We start from the raw sequence: 19,913 nt of genomic DNA on the forward strand, positions 1-19,913 counted from the left end.
TCCCATCTCTCCTCTTTTTAACCTACACGTCCCACCTTTTTAAGAGGTGTCTCTAGTGTCCCACGTGACACCTCGTTCCAAAAAATAAGGATGTTAATTTTATTTTTCTTAGAGACCTAATAAGGATGTAGAATAGATAACTACTCAAACATGGGGATTTGCTAGGTTTGGAATATATAACTACTAAAAGCTGGGGATTTGCTAAGTGTAGAATGGATAACTATTAAAAGTTGGGAATTTGATAGGTGTGGATCATAGGATGGGACCATGGATTGTGGTGGTCTATGGTTTAAGGATCTACTGAAATAGCGTGGTCCTATGGGTTTAGGAAAACCATGGAATTTGCCAATTTTAAAATGAGGTGTCTACAGTTGCCCCTCTTTGGCACTCCCTATCCTTCGAGGGACAGGTGAGTGGCAAAGAACCTATAGAAAAGAGGGAGAGATTCGAAATAGAACCTAGAGCAATGACATGTTACGATTTTAACAAAGAAATTAAAGTTTTTGAAAACACAAGACATTTAATGAAAAATTTGAAAAGATAAAGATTTTGAAAAACAAATTTTGGTTAGCAGTTTTAACTCCTGCAACCATATAGCCCTCCATGTAGTTTAACGTCATGCAGTGATAGACGGTGTAGTCGGCAGTTATACTCATACGACTGTGGAGTTTTTAGTATTTTTCATTATTATTACTATTATTATTTTTGCTGCGCCTGTTGGGGGGTAGTTTTCTTTTAATGTAGGTCTTACAGTTTAACCACTTGTGACCACCACCCTTTAGTGGACCTATGTAAGTGTATCGGGTACTTGCTTGAATCTTCGGGACGAGGAATCATCAAGTATTTTTTTATCTTTCAAACTCAGCTCTTGTATTTCAATTCAAAGGAGAGTTCTTTGGAGCTTTTGAGCAAATCATAGTTTTGAAAATATAGGATACTGCCCTTGGGTGTTTAGAATCTCTTTGGATTTCCGATTTCGTTCCTCCACCATTCACCTTTCGAAGCTCTAGATGATCAAGGACCTTAACAATGTTCCATTAGGCTAATGCTCATTGATTATTCTCTTGACACCATTTTGATTCAGGAAGAAGGAAGAGAAGATATTTAGAGAGAGAGGACTTTGGAGAATAGAATGAAGGAGAGAACTTCTTCTTTTTCATCGCCATGGGGTCCCTTTCAGGTGTTCCGCCTAGTAGTCTTTTTTCTAATGCTTGGGGTTCCTTTCGGATTTTTAGTCCAACGGAATTTTTATTTTGAAGAAGAAAACAATGACAAAGGAAGAGGGGGAGGAAGAAGAGTCCAAGGTGCCCCTCTTTCTTTTTTTGGAATTCTCCTTAAGATCATGTAAGAATTCGATCATCTTTCCCTCTTCCAAGTGGCAGGGAGGTTCTAATATCGATTTTCATCTTATTTCCCTTGACCCAGGTTGGCATCCAAAATCTCTTTAACAATGGTTGTTGAATCTCCGTTGAACGTTTCCTTTAAACTGCTCCACTTGAACCGTGATTTTCGGACTAGAAATCACTCTCAGTTTCCTAATCTCTTAGTCTTCTGTATGGACGGATAGGCTCATCAGGGTTTTCTCGTTAATGTAGTACTTTATGTTACACATTAGGTGTTTAATGCCTTTTGAAGTGTGAAACATAAATGCTTCATTTGATTATTTGCAGGGGGTGAGTGATCACCCAACTCCTTTTTAATTATTTTTTTCATTGCAAATTTTGTGTTGTTTTTCGGAGGATAATTTCGTAGTAGGTTCCTTCTTAGTGCTTGAGTTTATGTGAGACTCTCGCATAAGAGGAGCGGTTGAGTTGGTATTAGATGGCCTTACAGCATGTTGGGAGTCAAAGAAGAAGGGTTCAATTTCATTAGTTTCCTCTATTAAATTAAATGGCCTTATAACGTGTTGGGAATCAACAAATAGGGGTTCAATCTCATTAGTTGCCCGTATTGTATCATCTTCATGAGAGGAGTTTGCCCCTATTGAATATTTTGATGGGGTTGCACCTGCAGAGTTTTTTCTTCTGTTGGGAACTTGTTCTTCACAAGATGAATTCTCTTGATATGGTGGTGCTCCAGTTATCGGAGTTATGCTCATGTCGTTAATGACTTTTAGAGAGCCTGCCTCTTGAGGAGGTAATATGGTCAGATTTTCAATATCTAATTCTTGATCCCAGATTGGTGGATCATTCAAGAAACCTTGTGAAGGTGGCCCAGGTGGGCCCTTTAGAATTTCCAGAGGTTCGAGTTTTATCAACTCTAGTGAAGATGCCAAATCTTTGAGAAGAGTCAAATTTAGGTTCTTTACTTCTCCATCATCGATAACTGGGTTCACCTCGATAGGTGACTCAGTTAAATCTTCTAAGTTTAGCTCCTCATCCCATAGAGGTGAGTTGGCGAAGAAGTCTGGTGAAGGTGGCCCAGATGGGCCCCTTAGAATTTCCAAAAGTTCGACTTCTTTTGATATTTGAGGTGTTGGCCCCTTGTTTGGAAGTATAATAGGAGATTTTGAGGTGTTGACCGCTTGTTTGGAAGATGATCCCTTCCCGTTGATCTGGATTACATCAATTTCTCACATGTCGTCCTCATCATATTGATCCCACTTAGGTGGGTCGTCATGGTTTTGAGGTGAAGAGCTTCCTTTTAGCACTTGCTCATTTGCCCCCTCACGAGTTGTTGTGCAAGACTTAAGGTCTTTCTTACCGTCATGAGCTTGGGAATCCATAGCTTCAAAACCTTGGTTGAGCTTATGCTCAAGTTCATATTGCTCTTGCAAGTTTGATTTGTTACCATACATGTATGAATCATTTATTATATTAACTTGGAAGTACGAGTTGAAGGATTCATATGCCCTAGTGTGACTCTTGATGATGAGGATTTCTTTTGCCACTTTTGGGAGTGTATCTTGGAGTGAAATTTCATATGCAACATCCTTTTCTTTTACCCTTTCTTTGGTTATGGGCTTAGAGCTAAGGTCATCCTCACTGCTTTGATCTTAAGTATCCTTGTTCATTAACTCCTGGGTGAGGTTATGTTCGTTTTGTTCTTCATCTACTGACTTTCCAGTTGATTTCTTCTTGTGCTCGAAGGCCTTTGTGCATGTTCTTCAGGTTTGAGCACAACTTGTGATTCTCCTCGATGAGCTGTACCTATGGGAGTGAATTCCCTTGGTGTGGAAGTTTGCATTCTCTATGTGGTAGAATAAATTTTAGTCTTTTCTTGTGAATGATTTGCAAACGGGTTGCTTTTCTTGATCATGTTCACTTCTCCTTCTTGAAATGGTTTTTCGACTGCGACTTTATCTTCCTTGGCTCGCTCATATCGCGGTATTCTTTCAAGTATAACATCAAATGAGTAAGGGATAGCCCCCATATTGAAGAACATGATATATTTTGGAGTCATGTTCTCTAATGCCATGCTTACCTTCACGGCTTCAGGGAGTGGAGTTTCAAAAACTCGCATAGCGGACTCTCTGAATTTGGTTATAAACAGGGAAGGAGACTCGCTCGACTTCTGTTTGGTGGAAGGTAACTCACCAAAGGTGACAAGTCTTGTCCTTCTTCTGCTAGAACGGGACGAAAATTGCGTGAACATTTCATCAGGAGTTGCTTGAGGGTTATCCTTCATGAATCTTCGGTGCCACATCAATGGTTCTTTTGATAAGTTAAGCAAGAATATGACGCTAAGTTGGTTGGGTCGGTCTCGCAATGTGCGAACCATCAGTAAGTAGGCATTAATTTGTGCCTCAGGATCCTCTTTCCCTAAAAATATGTTTTTGAACTATGGTATCACAAGCCCTACTAGTAGATCTTTTAGGTGTCCTAAAATTTCTTGTACATAAGCTTTAGAATTTGAGAAATCTCATATTCTCATTTTCCCTAAAGAGTCTTGCAGGAGTTTCATACGAGGGAATTGAGCCGTCGTTATAGCTATGAAATGGCTCGGTTGTATGATCTGTTGAACTTGACTTTGTGGTATGTGGCTTGTATAAACTGGCTGTGAGGCCCATATAGCGGGTTGCCCTAAGGATTGAGCCTGAGGAATATGTTGAACTTGATGTGCCAGTTGTCGGTTTGTAGACTCACCCGAGTTGAATTTGGCCAGAGTATACTCATTACTCAGAGGTTGCACAACTTGGCCATGTTAGGAGGCATACAGGATAAGATCACCACTTAACTGGGATAGACGATTCAAGTTGCTATGACGGCTTGACCTCTGACCTTGGGCGGCTAGGTCTACCTGACCCTGACCTTGATTGGATGATCTATCCCCAGGGTTAAGGTATTCTCTTGCCCCAACATTGGACTGAAATAGTGAAAGAATGCAATAACTACGGCCAAAGGGAGTCTGCCCTCTAGGTAGTCTTGGGCTCGAGTGATGATTAGAACTAGACCCCTGGCCCATAGTGGGTTAGATTGGCAAGCTAACAGCCTTATGATTATTCTGGTTTGAGCCAAAATGTTGGACTTGGCCCATAGCTTAAGCTTCCGACCTCACTTTCCTGGATTGACTACGTTGGATGGTGTATCCTCTATTCAGCAGATCTTGAAAGTAAGCATGCACCTTATGATTGTCTTTATATCAAGTCAGGTCCAAACCCTGATATTTACTAGTGATGGGTTGTTTGGGTAGACTTTCCCTAGTTGTTTGTGAACCCACTCGCCCACTAACTGGTTGATTGCCAAGACTAGAATGTTGGACTGCTAATTGACCATGGGGGTTCATAAGGCTGAGATCGGCTGACTGAGAGATTTGGGTCGAGGCCTTATTCTTGTTGTGCAGCCTGGATTTGAGGTTAACCCTTATGCCTTAACGGATTGCCCCCAGCCTAACCCCTTGACTATTCAAGGTGTTACGAACCTTATCAACCTGTTGGCTTGTGACTTCTAAATGGTGGTCTTGATGGCGGCTTGGACGACTAGGTTTGGCTCCATGCGGGTCGAGAGTCGGCTTACTGACACGAGTGCTATGGATGATTTGTGAAGGAGCACTGTGACAGTGCCTCTCGAATTGACTAGGTTCTCTAGATCTAGACTGAGCTGGGGGCCACATGGTTAGACCTTGCTCTGCTACGATCATGGGTCATGATTCCTAGACTCGGTGAGATCTAGACTCAACGCCTCAAGGTAAACTTAGTCTGACTCTAGGGGCAAAACCCTAAATAAGATCTAGGCTAGGACTAAACTTGATGAAACCTGTTAAATTCAATAGGTTTTGGTTCAGACTCTGAACTAGGGTAAGCCTAGTCTAGCTCTAGAAGCAACTCTAAGCTTAGACCTATACTGGAACCAAGACTGAGATCTAGACCAGATGGGTATGAGTCTCAGCTCGGACCAAGAGTGGGTATAAGTTCGGATCTAGGTGTGAGCTGGTTTGGACCTAGACTGAGTTGGGTGCAAGCCTAGGCTTGGACCTAGAGGGTTTTGAAGATCAGAGCGGGTGTGGATTCGAACTGGATCAAGATTGAGACAGGCACAAGCCCTAGGCTTGGACCAAAAGGGGGCCTCGGTTCGAACCTGGGTGTGAACCTAGTTCAGACCTGGGTTAGGCTAGGTAAATGTTTGAACTTTGACCCATAGAGTTTTGATGATCAAACCAGGTATGGACCCAGACTGGATCAAAGATGAACTAGGAACGTGCCCTCGGCTCGGATCGAGAGGGGATTTATGTTTAGACCAAGGTGAAACTTGGTTCGGATCTGGGCTAAGCTAGGTACAAGCCTGGACTTGGACCCAGAGGGTTCAGCTCGGACTAAAGGCGGGTTCGGTCTAAGATCTAAGATTAACCAACAAAAATAAGCAAACACAAAACATAAAACTTTTGACTTAGATCATAGGTAGGCTTGGCTTGAGAGTGAGTTCCTAACTATTGAAATGCAGGTAGGTTGATATAGATCCCCACATAGGTCCTGGCCTCCTGTTATAGGATTTTCACGAGGTCCTACTATACGCGAAGTTGCTTTGAGGCAAAGGATTATGAAAGGGCACTCACATTTAAAATTACACGAATCCCAACTACCTCGACTCTCAAAGCTAAGTTTCCCTCACGCGGTTACCACAGATTTTGGGGGTTTTCGAAAATATTTGTTGGTTTCCCGGGCCTTCCCAGTCCGGTGTGTGTAAGAGTGTGTAAAGAAGCACGCAAGCAAAAATAAAGTAGCAAGCAAGCATGCACACAATGCAAGAAAAATGTGAGCACTTGGCGCAAATCGTGCCAAGTGAGGTGTGCTTCGGGTCGAGTTTTGGACTGACCAAAAGCATAGTTCAGATGTGGGGGTAAGTAACCCCCAAGAAGGTATAGAGTAAATGAAAGTGGAATCAGGCACAACTTGTACCTAGTTGTGCGCGTCCCGAGTCGAGGGTGACTCGATCAAGTCACAATTAGAGAGAGAGTGTAGGTGACCTTGGAATTTTTTTTTTTAAACCCCATTTTGTTTAATGAGGAGAGAAAGAAGCGGCAAATGCCGAATTAGAAGCAAATAAATGAAAGAGATTTTTTTTTGACAATTTTTTCTTTTTTTTAAGTGAAGATTCTCTCTCTTTTTCTTCTTTTTTTTTTTTTAATTTTTTTTTTTGTGAAAACGAAATGACTTACAAAAAGAAAATTTTGTAACATAAGTGATTTTTTTTTTTTTTTTGCAAAGCAATTTTTTTTTTTTGTTTTTTTTTAAGAAATGAGAAAGGCATTAATTTTTTTATTTATTTGAAAGCAAGATTACCTTTAAAATATATATATATTTTTAAGACAGAGATGCCCAAAAAATTTGACTTTTTTTTGTCTTAGGAAAATGATTTTTTATTTTAAAATAAAAATGGCTAAAGACACCTCTTCTTTATTTTTAAGTAGATAAGAAAGAAGGCCTCAAGCACCTACTTTTTTTTTTTTTTTGGTTTGGAGGAAGAAAGGCCTTACAAAAATAAAAACAACTTTTTCACACCAACTAACCTATTTTTTTTTCTTTTTTTTTTTTCAAATTAAATTTTTTTTTTTGAAGCAAAGAGTTTTTTTGTTTATTTTTGGAGATGGCAAAGACTAAAAAAAAGTGATTTTCTTGATTTTTTTTTTACTAAGAAAAGAAGGAAAACAAAAGAAATAAAGGGTTTTGTTTTGTCTTTTTTTGTTTTTTTGGAGAAGCAAAAAGTCCTTAAAAGATTTTACTTTTTTGAAATAATAATAATAGTAAAAGAGCAAAACACATTTTTTTTTTTTTTTTTTTAATTTTTTTTTTAAATAAAATGGCCTCAAAAAATTTTTTTTTTTTTTTAATAGAGACCAAAAAAAAAAAATCCAGAAAACTAACGAGGTAGTAAAAAAAATAAAATAATAACCAAAAATTTTGTGATCCGCGAGAGAAGTTGTAATTGTTACGCTCGGTTGTGAGCGCGCAAGGCAGTTATTAGAAGCACAAGGTCTAGCCGGCAAGCTTGAAAAATATACTCAGGCAACAGTTTTTGTTGCTGAGGTAGACGGACGAATCGAAAGCATATCAGTAAGGCAGAGTCCTCGCGACCATGGTCCTTGCGACCTCTTTTTCTTATTAAAGTTCAAAAGCCTCTCTTACTGTTATTTTATTCATATTACTTTAAAACGTGCGTGAAACCCAAACCTTTATCCCCTTGGAAACATAAGATAAACACCTAGGCCCAAACCTTTATCCAATTCCCTTAGATGCAAAAGATACACCAAAAGAATAAACGTGCTCTATCTAGAAGGCAACTGGGTAACAAAGAGATATTCAAATGATGCCAACGAGAATAATAAAGGCCACAAAAAAAAAAAACAATCATTTTTTTTTCTTACGAGCATACAAATAAATAAAAGAAATACTAAATTATAGGGAGGAATCAAAGTAAGGTTTTCCTATGGACAATTTGTTTCTTTTTTTTTTTTTTTTCGTGCACGGATCTAGCTCGAAATGCCCCATGGTGGGCGTCAAACTGTTTATAGTGCAAAATTAGAGAGAACTTCAGAAAAAGATCCCTCAAATCTGAACACCACAAACTGATTTTAAAAGAAAATGATAGAGATTGTAGGGACAATCGAATTCTGATCTGACACTAGATCCGCCCAAAAACAAGCGGATCTGTTATCAGATTAGTGGCAACGCCAGCATTGATCCATCTATGAAACACGAAATCAAAAACAATAAAAACTAATATAATTTAATTAAAAATAAAATAAAAACATAAAATAAATAATAAAAGAGTAAGAAATGATACCAAACTGAACCAGATGGCCGGGGATTCTCGAGCCTTCGAGGGCTCGCCCGTATCAGAACCGGTGTCCTCTTTATCTCTCTTTCTTCAAGTGTTGACCAACCCTTAGCCTAGTTGAATAGTTTTCTGATCTAAAGATAGTTTAGAACTAGGGTTTCTTAGGTTAGGTTTTTCTTTCGCTGAACTCTCTCTCTCTCTCTAACTTCTAGCCTCCCACGTCCCAGCTCTCCTCTTTTTAACCTACACGTCCCACCTTTTTAAGAGGTGTCCCTAGTCTCCCATGTGCCACCTCCTTCTCAAAAATAAGGACGTCAATTTTATTTTTCTTAGAGACCTAATAGGGATGTAGAATATAGGATGTGGCCGTGGATTGTGGCGGTCTATGGTTTAGGGGTCTATTGAAATAGTATGGTCCTCTGGGTCCAAAAAAACCATAAAATTTACCAATTTTAAAATGGGGTGTCTACAGTAATCACATAGTAGAAGAAAGTAATCACATAGTAGAAGAAATTAGAAGGAAATGTAGTTGGCACTAGACCCCATACATCATAATACACTTATCATATGGAGAAGAAACACTTGTAATTAAAAATAAATGGCAATTTGGCATGTTTTCCTAGTTAACACCTATGACAAAGAAACTCACAAGGATGATCAACATTGAAGGAAACCAAAGTTATTTAGATACTCCATGCTACAATGACCCAATATATGATGCCACACAATAGCATCTTTATGAACATGACAAGGCACGACTATGAACATGACAAGGCACGACTATAGCTTGGAATTTCTTTGGCTCATCATCAACTTTGTACAATTCTTCATGTGAACTGCTAACTAATGTGGCCCTAGATAGTTGGTCCTTCAATAAAACAAAACTAGGGGTAAAAACATAGAAGACAATTTTCTCTAGCCAACTATGACATAAAAATAAGATTATGTTTTGAAATTAGGGACAAGGAAAATGTTTTTGAGATGTATGGGACCTTTAGAAGACTGAAGGGTGACATTTGCAATATATGTGATTTGGTGAGAGGACCCATCTCCAATTATAGCAGACCCACTACTTGAGTAAGGAACAAAGGAAGAGAATATATATGAATTTCCTGTCAAATAGTTTGGTGCTCCACTATCCAAGATCTACCTAGCTTTAAATGGTGATGCAATAACAAGATTCTTCATAGAAGTATCCAATGCAACCAGTTATCCTCGGATATTATTAACTCCATTTTCATTACTTACACCCTCATCAATAATTATATTTAGAGCGGTACGTTGGTCGTTTACATTTCACAGTCTTCGGTTCCCATCATATCTATATAAAGTTGTGTGGTTACGCCTTCTACAGATCCGACAAAAATTTACCACTACTCTCATGACTGAAACTCCCTTTATTATCGTTGTTAGGTGGATATAGGATGCCACTCCTAATGGTTTTTGCATAAAATCCACCTCTACCATGATCACCACGCTCTGCCTGTACCTTCACAAAAAGCAATCCTAAGAGATGAATAATTGTTGTTAATAAATAAAATATCATAAAAATTTATACTTGTAGATACCCCATCGAAATGCGGGCTTAGGGAATTCCTAAAGCCTTGATTTCGAGACCAAAAGACGATACAAAATCCTAGTAGATCGTAGATGACCTAAGCCAAGTAGAATTATCCTAAAACTACCCGAGAGCTGCAGTAGACCCTGAGAGCTTTCCAAAGGTCTACAAACCGCTCGAATTGAATTTATGGATCAAAAGTTATAAGCCTCAGAAATTTTAGGGTCACAAATTATGAACTTGCCCCAGAAAATGGCCGGAGCGAGCCACACAATGCACCACACCTTGCATCTCAAGGCATGAGTTGTCTTGGTCAGTTTTGGACATCTAGTCTGCCGGAATTTGGAAGAACGCCAGCACCTTTGCCAATAGTGTCGGAACTGTCTGCTTCCTTATTGCTTCCAAATTGGTAGTTCTTGGTTCCGATCTACCTTGTTCAATCTTCAAGGGCATTCTTTGGTGCTTCAAGCTCTGATAGGCGGGTCTGGGTGTATCAGGCATAGTTCAAGGTCGGTTATGGTCAGGTTATAATTGGTTCAAGTTTCCATATGGCATGCTTGGGGAATTTTGGTCTTCCACGGTTTTTTCGATCGGGATTGCGGTATCTACAATGTGTAAGAACGATAAAGAGACAGGTAATCATCTTTTTCTTCACTGCTCTTTTGCTAGCAACTTATGGGGTTGGGCTTTCAACCTTATCGATTGTTCTTTACTGCTGCCTCGAAGCCACCTTAATATTATTAATCATCTCAGTGTACCTAGTATGCCAATCTGCGGGATATTGATTTGGAAGATTTTTCGGGGAGCTGTATTATGGGAGATTTGGAAGGAAAAAAAAAAAGGAGGATCATTGAGGGAGGGGCTGCGTCGGTAGGGTGTGAAACGCAAGATACTTTACAATCTTTGGCACTGGTTGTCTATTACAAAGGGGTATTAATCTTGTGTATGTGGCTTTGAACTTGAGGACGTTGGCAATGCAGTTCACCCCGATTACCATTTAAAACATTAGATTTGAGCTTGGATTTTTTATGGCTTTTCTATAGAACTTCTCATTCTATATGTGATGCGAATCGCACCTGAGACGCTTAAGGATTAGGCTAATTAAATATTTTTATTTACCTTTTGTTTTTTTAAAATTGATTTTCAAGGATAGGGTAGACTTTTATTTTTTACTAGGATATTATCTTTATTTTTTTTATAACCATGGGACTTGAATGAAAATAATTTTATGTCGTCGGGCTTTGGTTGTGGTTATGAGGGAACAAGAGTGTATTTTGTTTTAGTATGGGGACAAGAGTAGTAAATTAATAAAATTTATTTAGGATAAGTTCAAATATCTTTAGGATGGGAGCATATTTTATTTGTTAAGGAAAGGACGAGGAGATAATCACGTGGGGTAGATCTCATCCTTTATTCTTGGTGGGTCCCATATGAAGCTAGAGAGACAAATATATGAAAAATAGAAACTTATAGGTCATGTTAGTTAAATGAGAGATTAATGTTTGAGAGAGAGAGATTGATGTGGGGGGAGAGATATATACACGGGGGAGATAAACAGAGTTATTTGCTTCTTTTTTTTTTCCACTCTGTGAGGTTTGTTTTGTAATTAATAGGGGAGTGCTTATCTTATTGGAGAGTTATTTCTTTTTATATAGAGTTTTTTTGAGAAAAAGAGAAGAGAACTAACTCTTCCATTGGCTTGATTCATAGCCTTAGTCTTGCTGATTTTAACTTTTCTAAAGATAAAAAACCGGGTGATTTAATTTGGCACCTTCCTTGTACATCAACATGGCAAACTAGTGTTGGTGTGGGATTTATTGCAGGGTTCGATATCAATCTATATCTCTACAGCTTCTGAGATAGCCAAAGCTCTCAGAACATGAGAAATTGAGACATGGACTTTTGTATGTGGGCTAACTGAAGTTCCTTTTCATGTGAATTCTCTCTCTCTCTCTCTCTCTCTCTCTCTCTTTGAGTAATTCTTGTAGTTGACTCTAGTTGGGTCTTCATTATCTGCTTATTGTAACGAATTGGTTATATTTTTTATTTTAATTATTGATTTATTCAATTAATCAGTCTCTCTCTTTCTCTCTCGCACGCCTAGGCTCCTAATATGTTATCCTCAAAAAAGAAATGTAAACTATTTTCAAGGAAATCTAGAACCAGGTCCTCTATTTCTTGGGCCTTAATGTAGCATGATTGTATTATCTTAGCCTATGAATGCACATTATATGATCATTACGGTCTCTGCCTAATAGCAAACTTAGCGGACACTTCACATTGTCCAAGTGCTCAATTCGCTCCATAGGTTAACAAACCCAGGTTTTGAATCAAAATCTTATTATGTCAAACATTACGTTAAAACCTGGTTTTGAATGGTACCCATATTTATAGTGAGTCTCCTTCACTTATGCAAGGTACCCCAATTTGTCTTTGAGATATCAACTTCAGGCATTAGAGCAATGCACAAAATTCTGCATGATTTGCCGACGCCTTACCACAAGGCCCAATATAAGAATAAACAATCCTGCCATAACCATCTCTAAGAACCCCTCCATAACCAGCTGGTCCCGGATTCCCTGGATAACTTCCATCAAAGGCTTCTATAGGCGGTGGAATACATCTGATATTCAGGCTAGCTTTAAGAGCATTAAGATTCATCAAATTTTATAAGTTCACCATTACATCCACCTTAGTACTACCCCCCTCTATCTCTATGGAAGTACAAATTTGCTTATGGAAGTGATTTTCAATCAACAATTTGAAACGTTTAAACGTCTCAGACACAATGGATTTTTTATTAAGAAAGAAAATCCATGTAAATCTAGAGAAGTCATAAAAAAATTTCACATAATAGAGGAATTGGAAGGAGATGTAGTTAGCACTGGATTCCATATATCAAAATGCACTAACTCATATGGAGAAGAAGCGTTTCTATATTAGAATGGACATTTGGCATGTTTTCGAATTGACAACTATGAAAAATAAACCCACAAGGATGACCAACATTGAAGGAAATAAGTCCTTATTTACAAAACTTATTTAAAGACCTCATACTACAATGACCTAATATATGATGCCACACATTGGCATCTTTATTAACATGATAAGACATGACTAGAGTTTGGAATTTATTTGATTCATCATCGGCTTTGTACAACTCTTCATGCATGAATCACTAGCTAATATGGCCCTGGATAGTTGGTCCTTCAATAGAACACAATTAGGAGTATAAACAAAGAAGACATGATTCTCTTTAACCAACTATGACATAGAAATAAGATTATATTTAAATTTAGCACAAGGAAAACATTTTTGAGATGTATAAGATGTTTAGAAGCTTGAATGATGGCACTCCCAAAATGTGTAATGTGGTGAGAGGACCCATCTCACCCGCTACTTGAGCAAGGGACAAGGAAAGAGAACACACTTCAAATTCTTGTCAAATGGTTGCTCCACTATCAAAGATCTATCTAACTTTAGATGGTGATGCAATGACAAGATTCTCCCTAGATGTACTCAATGCAGCCAGTTGTCCTATGATAATATGAACTCCAACCACTTTCATTACTCATTGCCCTATTAATAGATATATTTAGAGTAGTATGCTGGTTACTTTCGTATCGCAGGGTTTCCATTCATATCTATATAATAGTTAGAAGCTACGTGGTTACACCTTCCACACATCTGACATAATATACCACTATTCCTATGAGAACTCCTATTATTATTGTTGTTAAGTGGAGGTAGGATGTTATTCCTAGCAGTATTAGCATAAAATCCACATCTACCATGACCCCCATGCCCTCTGTCATTTCTTACTCTGCTTCTAGCTGCACAAAAACCATTCCTAGGAGGATGAATTACTGTTATTAATAAATAAAACATCATAGAAATTCATACTTGATTGTTGTATTGTCCTTTTAATAGGAAAGATAGCTTCATGCTAAAGTAGTAGATGACATAACTTTACAAAAGTGGGTTATGGTGGTATAGAGCAAACACTAGTAACAAAAATCTTAGATTGATATCCAATACCCTTCAACGCAAATTATACTATACTTTGTTAGTATCAGGATGCTGAATCATAGCAATGTGATCACATATTCCTTTGATTTTAGCTAGAACTCCAATATGGATTTATCTTCCTTTTGTGCAATTCACAAGTTCCTGCCTCAAATGCATTAGACTGGCATGAGATTATTCGGTATATGAGTTTCGTAATCCTTCCGTAATTCCCTCAAAATGTACTATTTACGTAACTTATCCCCTAGTCAACCTTTCCTCTTAACTTTTTTTCCCACAACTTTTCTTCGCAAAATCCCCCAAGGTAAAAAGTTGTTATTTTTGGGACGGAAATGTCCTTCCCATACAAAAAAATTCAATTGGCGATCCCAAGTTGCGTATTTTCGGAGCGTAGAATAACACTGCAGGAACTAGGTGTACCACTGGAGCCTCTTCATCTATAGCCGGAGCGCTGAAAACACTGTCGGAGCGCCCTAATGCACTGTCAGAGTGTTGTGGCTCCAATGACCCTACTGCCGGAGCGCATTCAAGCGAAATGTCTCCAAAAGGTGTACTGTCGAAGCGAGATCACGTAATGCCGGAGCAAATTCGTCTACTGCCGGAGTGAACTACCTCACTACCGAAGCGCTGTGACTCCAAAAGGTGTACTACCGGGGCGAATGTTTGTAATGCCAGAGCTTGTTTTTGTACCATCGGAGTGACGTAATCAACCGCAAGAGTGCCCTGGCTCCAGAAGGTCTACTGTCGGAGCAAGTTTTCGTATCGCCGGAGCACATTGTCTTGATTGCCGAAGAGAGAGAGAGAGAGAGAGAAAAGGTGTGTGAAAAAGGATATTTTAGATTTTTTTTTAGATGAAGCCACAAAACTCTTTGACACTTTCTCTAAGCCAAAAATTGACATGTATAATACACGGACCTGAAAAATCTCTTGGTTCTATTCTAAATCAGTTTCCAATGGCTTGAAACAGGACCATTATACGTTAATTGAATTGCAAGAGTTAAGATTGGGTGTGACTATACACTTATAGATTATACTCAATGGGGTGAACCCAAATCAAATTCTCTGCTAAACTAGAACTGTAATTGTGTGGACTCTCATTCGGAGCAGTCATTGTTTGATAAAATGCCTTGAAAACACAATCACTTATAACACCATGATTTTATGGTTTGTTAGGAATGGGCAAGCTTCAAAAGATCTTAAGCTCTTTAATTTTATGTTAAAACGGCAAGAATGGCAATTTGTTGGGAGTTTTAAAAACATTTTTCCAGCTTCCTTTTAAACCATTAGGCTCTTTCTATGAGTTGCTCCTAAAGCATTGGCCAAGCTACTGTAATTGCTCTTTTGCTACTAGCGCTTGATCTGTGCCTATTGTGGGGTTTCAGTCATATATTTAGCAAGGAAGGTCCTCGATCGATTATCTGAAAAAAATGTAGAGGTATGGAATACCATAATCAAAGGATATGTTCAAAATAACTTTCTGGTGAAGCCCTTGAACTCTTCCAGCTAAGCCAGTCCCCTAACTTCCTACATAAATCCAATCCAAATAATATTTTGAGAATTTTAAAGTAGGGAGAGAGAAAAAATATTACAAGACAGAGAGAGTGAGAGAAAAAAATACTCAGATTAGTTAATCAAGCTTGAAGCTCGTTTAATTTAATAAAGTAAACTAAACTTTTTATCTAAACCATCAGTTAATTATGCTCGCATAATTTAATAAAGCGAACAAAACTTTTCATCTAAACTGTCCGTATTTTAAAACACTATAGATTGATTGTTTCGAAGAAATCAACTTTATTGGATGGATGTTGATATCCAATCATCAACATTGCAAATGAACGACTAAAATCCAGATTCCATGAGATAGTTTACCAAACAAGTTGCTAAACATCAGAAACTAGGTACACTCGAATTCCAAGCATGTAAAATGAAATGTAGGAAAAACTAGGATTGAAAAACTCTTTCATAGCAAAGAGTTTTATGCATGCAACCTGTTACTTATGAACCAAACAAGGCCTTAGTGATGAACTGTGGTGGTGCCTTGCACGATCCATCAATGTGACCCATCAATCACATGCTTCTAATGAAAGGAATCCAACTCCTTTCCGTGAAATTGGAAAAAGAAAGTTTAATGGTAACTTTTGGGTAAAGAAATATTGAGGAGACCGGAAGATTTCATGGGATCAAATGAGTAGAAGCTAATGGCAATAATTTTCTTTTTAACTTGAGAATGAGCTGGGGCTTTTTGGAGGTAGTACCAACGAGCCTCATGATGAAGTCTTTGACTCCATTCTTACCAAAGGGTAGGAGCCCAAATCTCTATTAACTTATATTTTTTTTTGCTAAAATGTCATAAAGTTTTGACCGTAGTATTGTTGAGCCCCATGATGAGGTCTCTGACTCTATTCTCACCAAAGGATAAGGACCAAAAGGTAGGCGCCCAAATCTCCACTGACTTTACCATTTTTTACTTACCCAACAAAACAAATGTCAAAACAAAGAGTTTAGTGTAAATAAGAGATTTAGAGAGAGGATGAGGTTCACGTAAGAGAGATCTAGGTTTTTATGCATGCTTTCGTGGCATATGAAAAGAAGAGATTTACGTAAAGAAGAGAATTAGGGTAAAGAAGAGATTTCAAGAGAAGAAAAGATTCAAGGTTAAAAAAGTTTTAGAAATCTAAATTAAAAGGGATAGATCTAAGGTTTCACATCAATATTGACAATAACATGATCAATCTAAATAATGACTAACAAAGAATAGAGACAAGAGATAATTTGATACCTTTGATCAGTGACTTACCTTAATAGTTGAACTTAGCTTTAATAACATGTTAGAATATCACATTGACTACTTGAAAGTGAAAAACAAATTGTGATAGAGTTTGAGATGGATAGACAGAACGCAAGAAGAATGACATGACGCCCAATTCATTTTTGAGAGAAGGGTTGCACAATTAAGAGTTAGATAAGGGTCCAAATAAATTCAAAAATTACATATTTATCCTTTACAACTAGAATAAGTTACAATAGTGTATAACAAAACCAACATACCTATGACCAATTATGATTAACAACATGCACACGAAGACCCATCTAGGCCTTTGACCAATCTTTGGTCGAATGTAACTATCATGTGTGTATGTTGTGTAGGATACTGTGTTCCTACTGTGTTGGGGCTTTTAGGCACTAACCCTCATAGGCCATCATTCCACTGCATTGGAGTGCATTGGTTTCCTCCTAGCCAACTGAAAAGCATATTGGTTCCTCTTGTTCCGCTCCACTCATGAGTGTCTTGGTTTCCTTATGGCTCAGCATCTATGTTATATAGACACAGATACGGGGGTCCTATTTATGACACAGATAAAAGTGTCGAAAACATGACATCCACACACATGTATGTATAATATATAAATATCTACATAAATGCATACTTTTATATATACATATCTTAAAACCTGTGTAGTTCACATATGCATTTACACATGCAAATTTTCATGTCATATACCAATAGTAAAGCATCCAAAAAATAAATATAATTAAACTAATAGTTCCAAAATGTTATTTTGTGAATCTAAATTTTATTCATTAAAATTTCTTAAAGACCAATTCAGGGTTGCATTGTCATGATATTAAAAAAAAAAAAAAAAAAACCACAAAATATTACCTAATTATTAAATCAAAATGTAGCACCTTTATTGTGTGGATATTGAAAAGAGTCCTAATGTATTCATCCAAAATCCAAGCTTTCAAAACTAATAGAGTCAATTGATAGGACAAGGCAATATATAATGCAATTCATATTATTAATTGCAAAAAAGATGGAACAACAAAGATCTTACAGGGAGCAAGGAACAAGGAAAATAAAAGAGCAAAAAAGTTGAAGAAATATAAATATCCAGTAGTCTATAGTTTGGAAAAGAAGAAACCAATGGTCTATAGCTTGCAAAGGCAGAAACTAGTTAGGGAGGTAAAAGCCCTAAACAGTTTCATGGTAGTTGTAATAGATTGTATTTTTAATTTATAGTACCAATAGCTTATGGAAACCCTAATTTAACGAATAGAAATATTTTTTATTTTTATTTTAAATTATTTATTAGTTTTAAAATAAAATATTCTTCAATGAAAAATGAAGTTTATATATATAAAAAAAAGATACCTCAATATAAAAAAAAAAAATCTGAAAAAGAAACATGGTAGCGGACACTTAATAGAGGTGTCGTATGCATGTCCACAAGTGTCTATAGCGTGTGAGTGTCTACCAAGTGTCGACACACAGTCAAACCGCAAGAGGTGTATCTATATTTCATAGCTAAGCATTCACCACTAGGGTATTCCGATTTCGATAGAGCACTGGTGGGCCTTTTTTTGGGAATGCACATCATATAGACTAAACCTTTCTAGCCCAAGCTGTGGATCAGTTTTCCAAGATAAGGCCTGGTCATACGGCAAGGCTAGAGGGACGGTACCACTACATCCCAAATAGAGTTGGCTCCCAACTCATGCCTTGTTCTAGTTACCTAAATAGAGCACACTCTCACTCACATTGAGAGTATTCCATAGGTTTGGGAGAATTTAGGGACATGGAAATCTCCCTTTTGGCTCTGTTTCTTGAAACCTCGACATCCCCAGGTTCTTGACAAGCTAGCATAGCCCCCGGTGTCATCAAGGCACTTCTTAGTCTCCTCCATGTACTTTATTTCTATCCTGTCAAACAGTGTCCCTACCATTTGTTATTGGGCCCCTGAAGTTTCAAGCATTTAACTGGTTTAGAGCAATCATGATATAATCAACTCCAAAGAAGAGTATGGCCGTAAAACTAGTAGGTGAAGAGGAGGAATCCATAGATCCCTTGTTCCTACACTGCTCAGGGGCAATACAATTTTGGAATTATATTTTTGGCCCGTTTAAGTGATGTCCAACCATCTCCCCCCCCTACCCGGGGGGGTTCTCCCCCAATTCTCATGGCGTGGTTGCTCTTTTGGAAGTTAAAAAGTTTTCAGGGTAGAGAAATGGGTATACAAGCCTCGCAAAACTAAGTTTAAGGCCATTGTGATGTTTTGGGTTCATCACCATAGGATTTTCTGGGCTCATAATCAAGTCAGCACCTGGAAGGCTCTCCATGGGCTCATTAAACTGAATTTTGATGGTTGCCTCCTAAGCAATTCAAGCAGATCAGGATTTCGGGGCTTGCTTAGAAATAATACTGGCATTTATATCATTTTTAGGCTTCATTGGAAATATTGATTCCACAATGGCTCAGGCAAGGACCCTTATTAAGGGCCTGAAACTCTAAGACTGCAGATGTGGTTCCTCGCTTCAAATTGAAAGCGACTGCTTGAGTTTCATTTGATGGGCCAGTACTTGAAACAACTCTTCAATCAAGTGGATGCTTCGTTGGACTACCTTTTCCTATCCTTTAACCATTCCTGGCACAATTCGAATTCAAAGGCCGATGCCCTCACCAGCCAGCAATACCTTCACTGTCTGTATGCATGCTTCTTCACGGTTACTATGTGTAAAGCTTTCTTGTATAAAGCTTTACTCTGGTTTTCTGGGATCTGATTGAGATTTTTGCGCCCCTGTTTGGGGTTCGATTTCATTATACAAATACTTGTACATCTTCTTATAGTATACATATGAAGTCACTTATTTTTTCAAACAATAAACAATACACCAATGTCCTCAAGTACCAACTAAATAGCTAGGCTCCCACATTCAGTTTTAATCAGCGTTCAAATAATCGACTTGGCCAAGGTAATCGGGCTCTGGCTGAGGCGGTGAGTCCGAGTAACTCGTCCGAGTCTTGTTTTTTTTTTTTTTTTTTTAAGTGACAGACATCTTCTTATAGTAAACATATGAAGTCACTTATTTTTTCAAACAATAAACAATACACCAATGTCCTCAAGGACCAACTAAATAGCTAGGTTCCCACATTCAGTTTAAATCAGTGTTCAAATAATCGACTTGGCCAAGGTAATCGGGCCCTGGCCGAGGCGGTGAGTCCGAGTAACTCGTCCGAGTCTTCTTGTTTTTTTTTTTTTCAAGTGACAGAAGATAAAAACCAATTATATATATTATAAATCTCACATTCTTATCATCAAGCAACAATTGTTGTGTTA

Source organism: Amborella trichopoda, chromosome 13 (genome assembly GCF_054954075.1).
Source record: "Amborella trichopoda isolate Santa Cruz 75 chromosome 13, AtrichopodaSantaCruz75HAP2 v2.0, whole genome shotgun sequence".
Taxonomy (NCBI): Eukaryota; Viridiplantae; Streptophyta; class Magnoliopsida; order Amborellales; family Amborellaceae; genus Amborella; species Amborella trichopoda.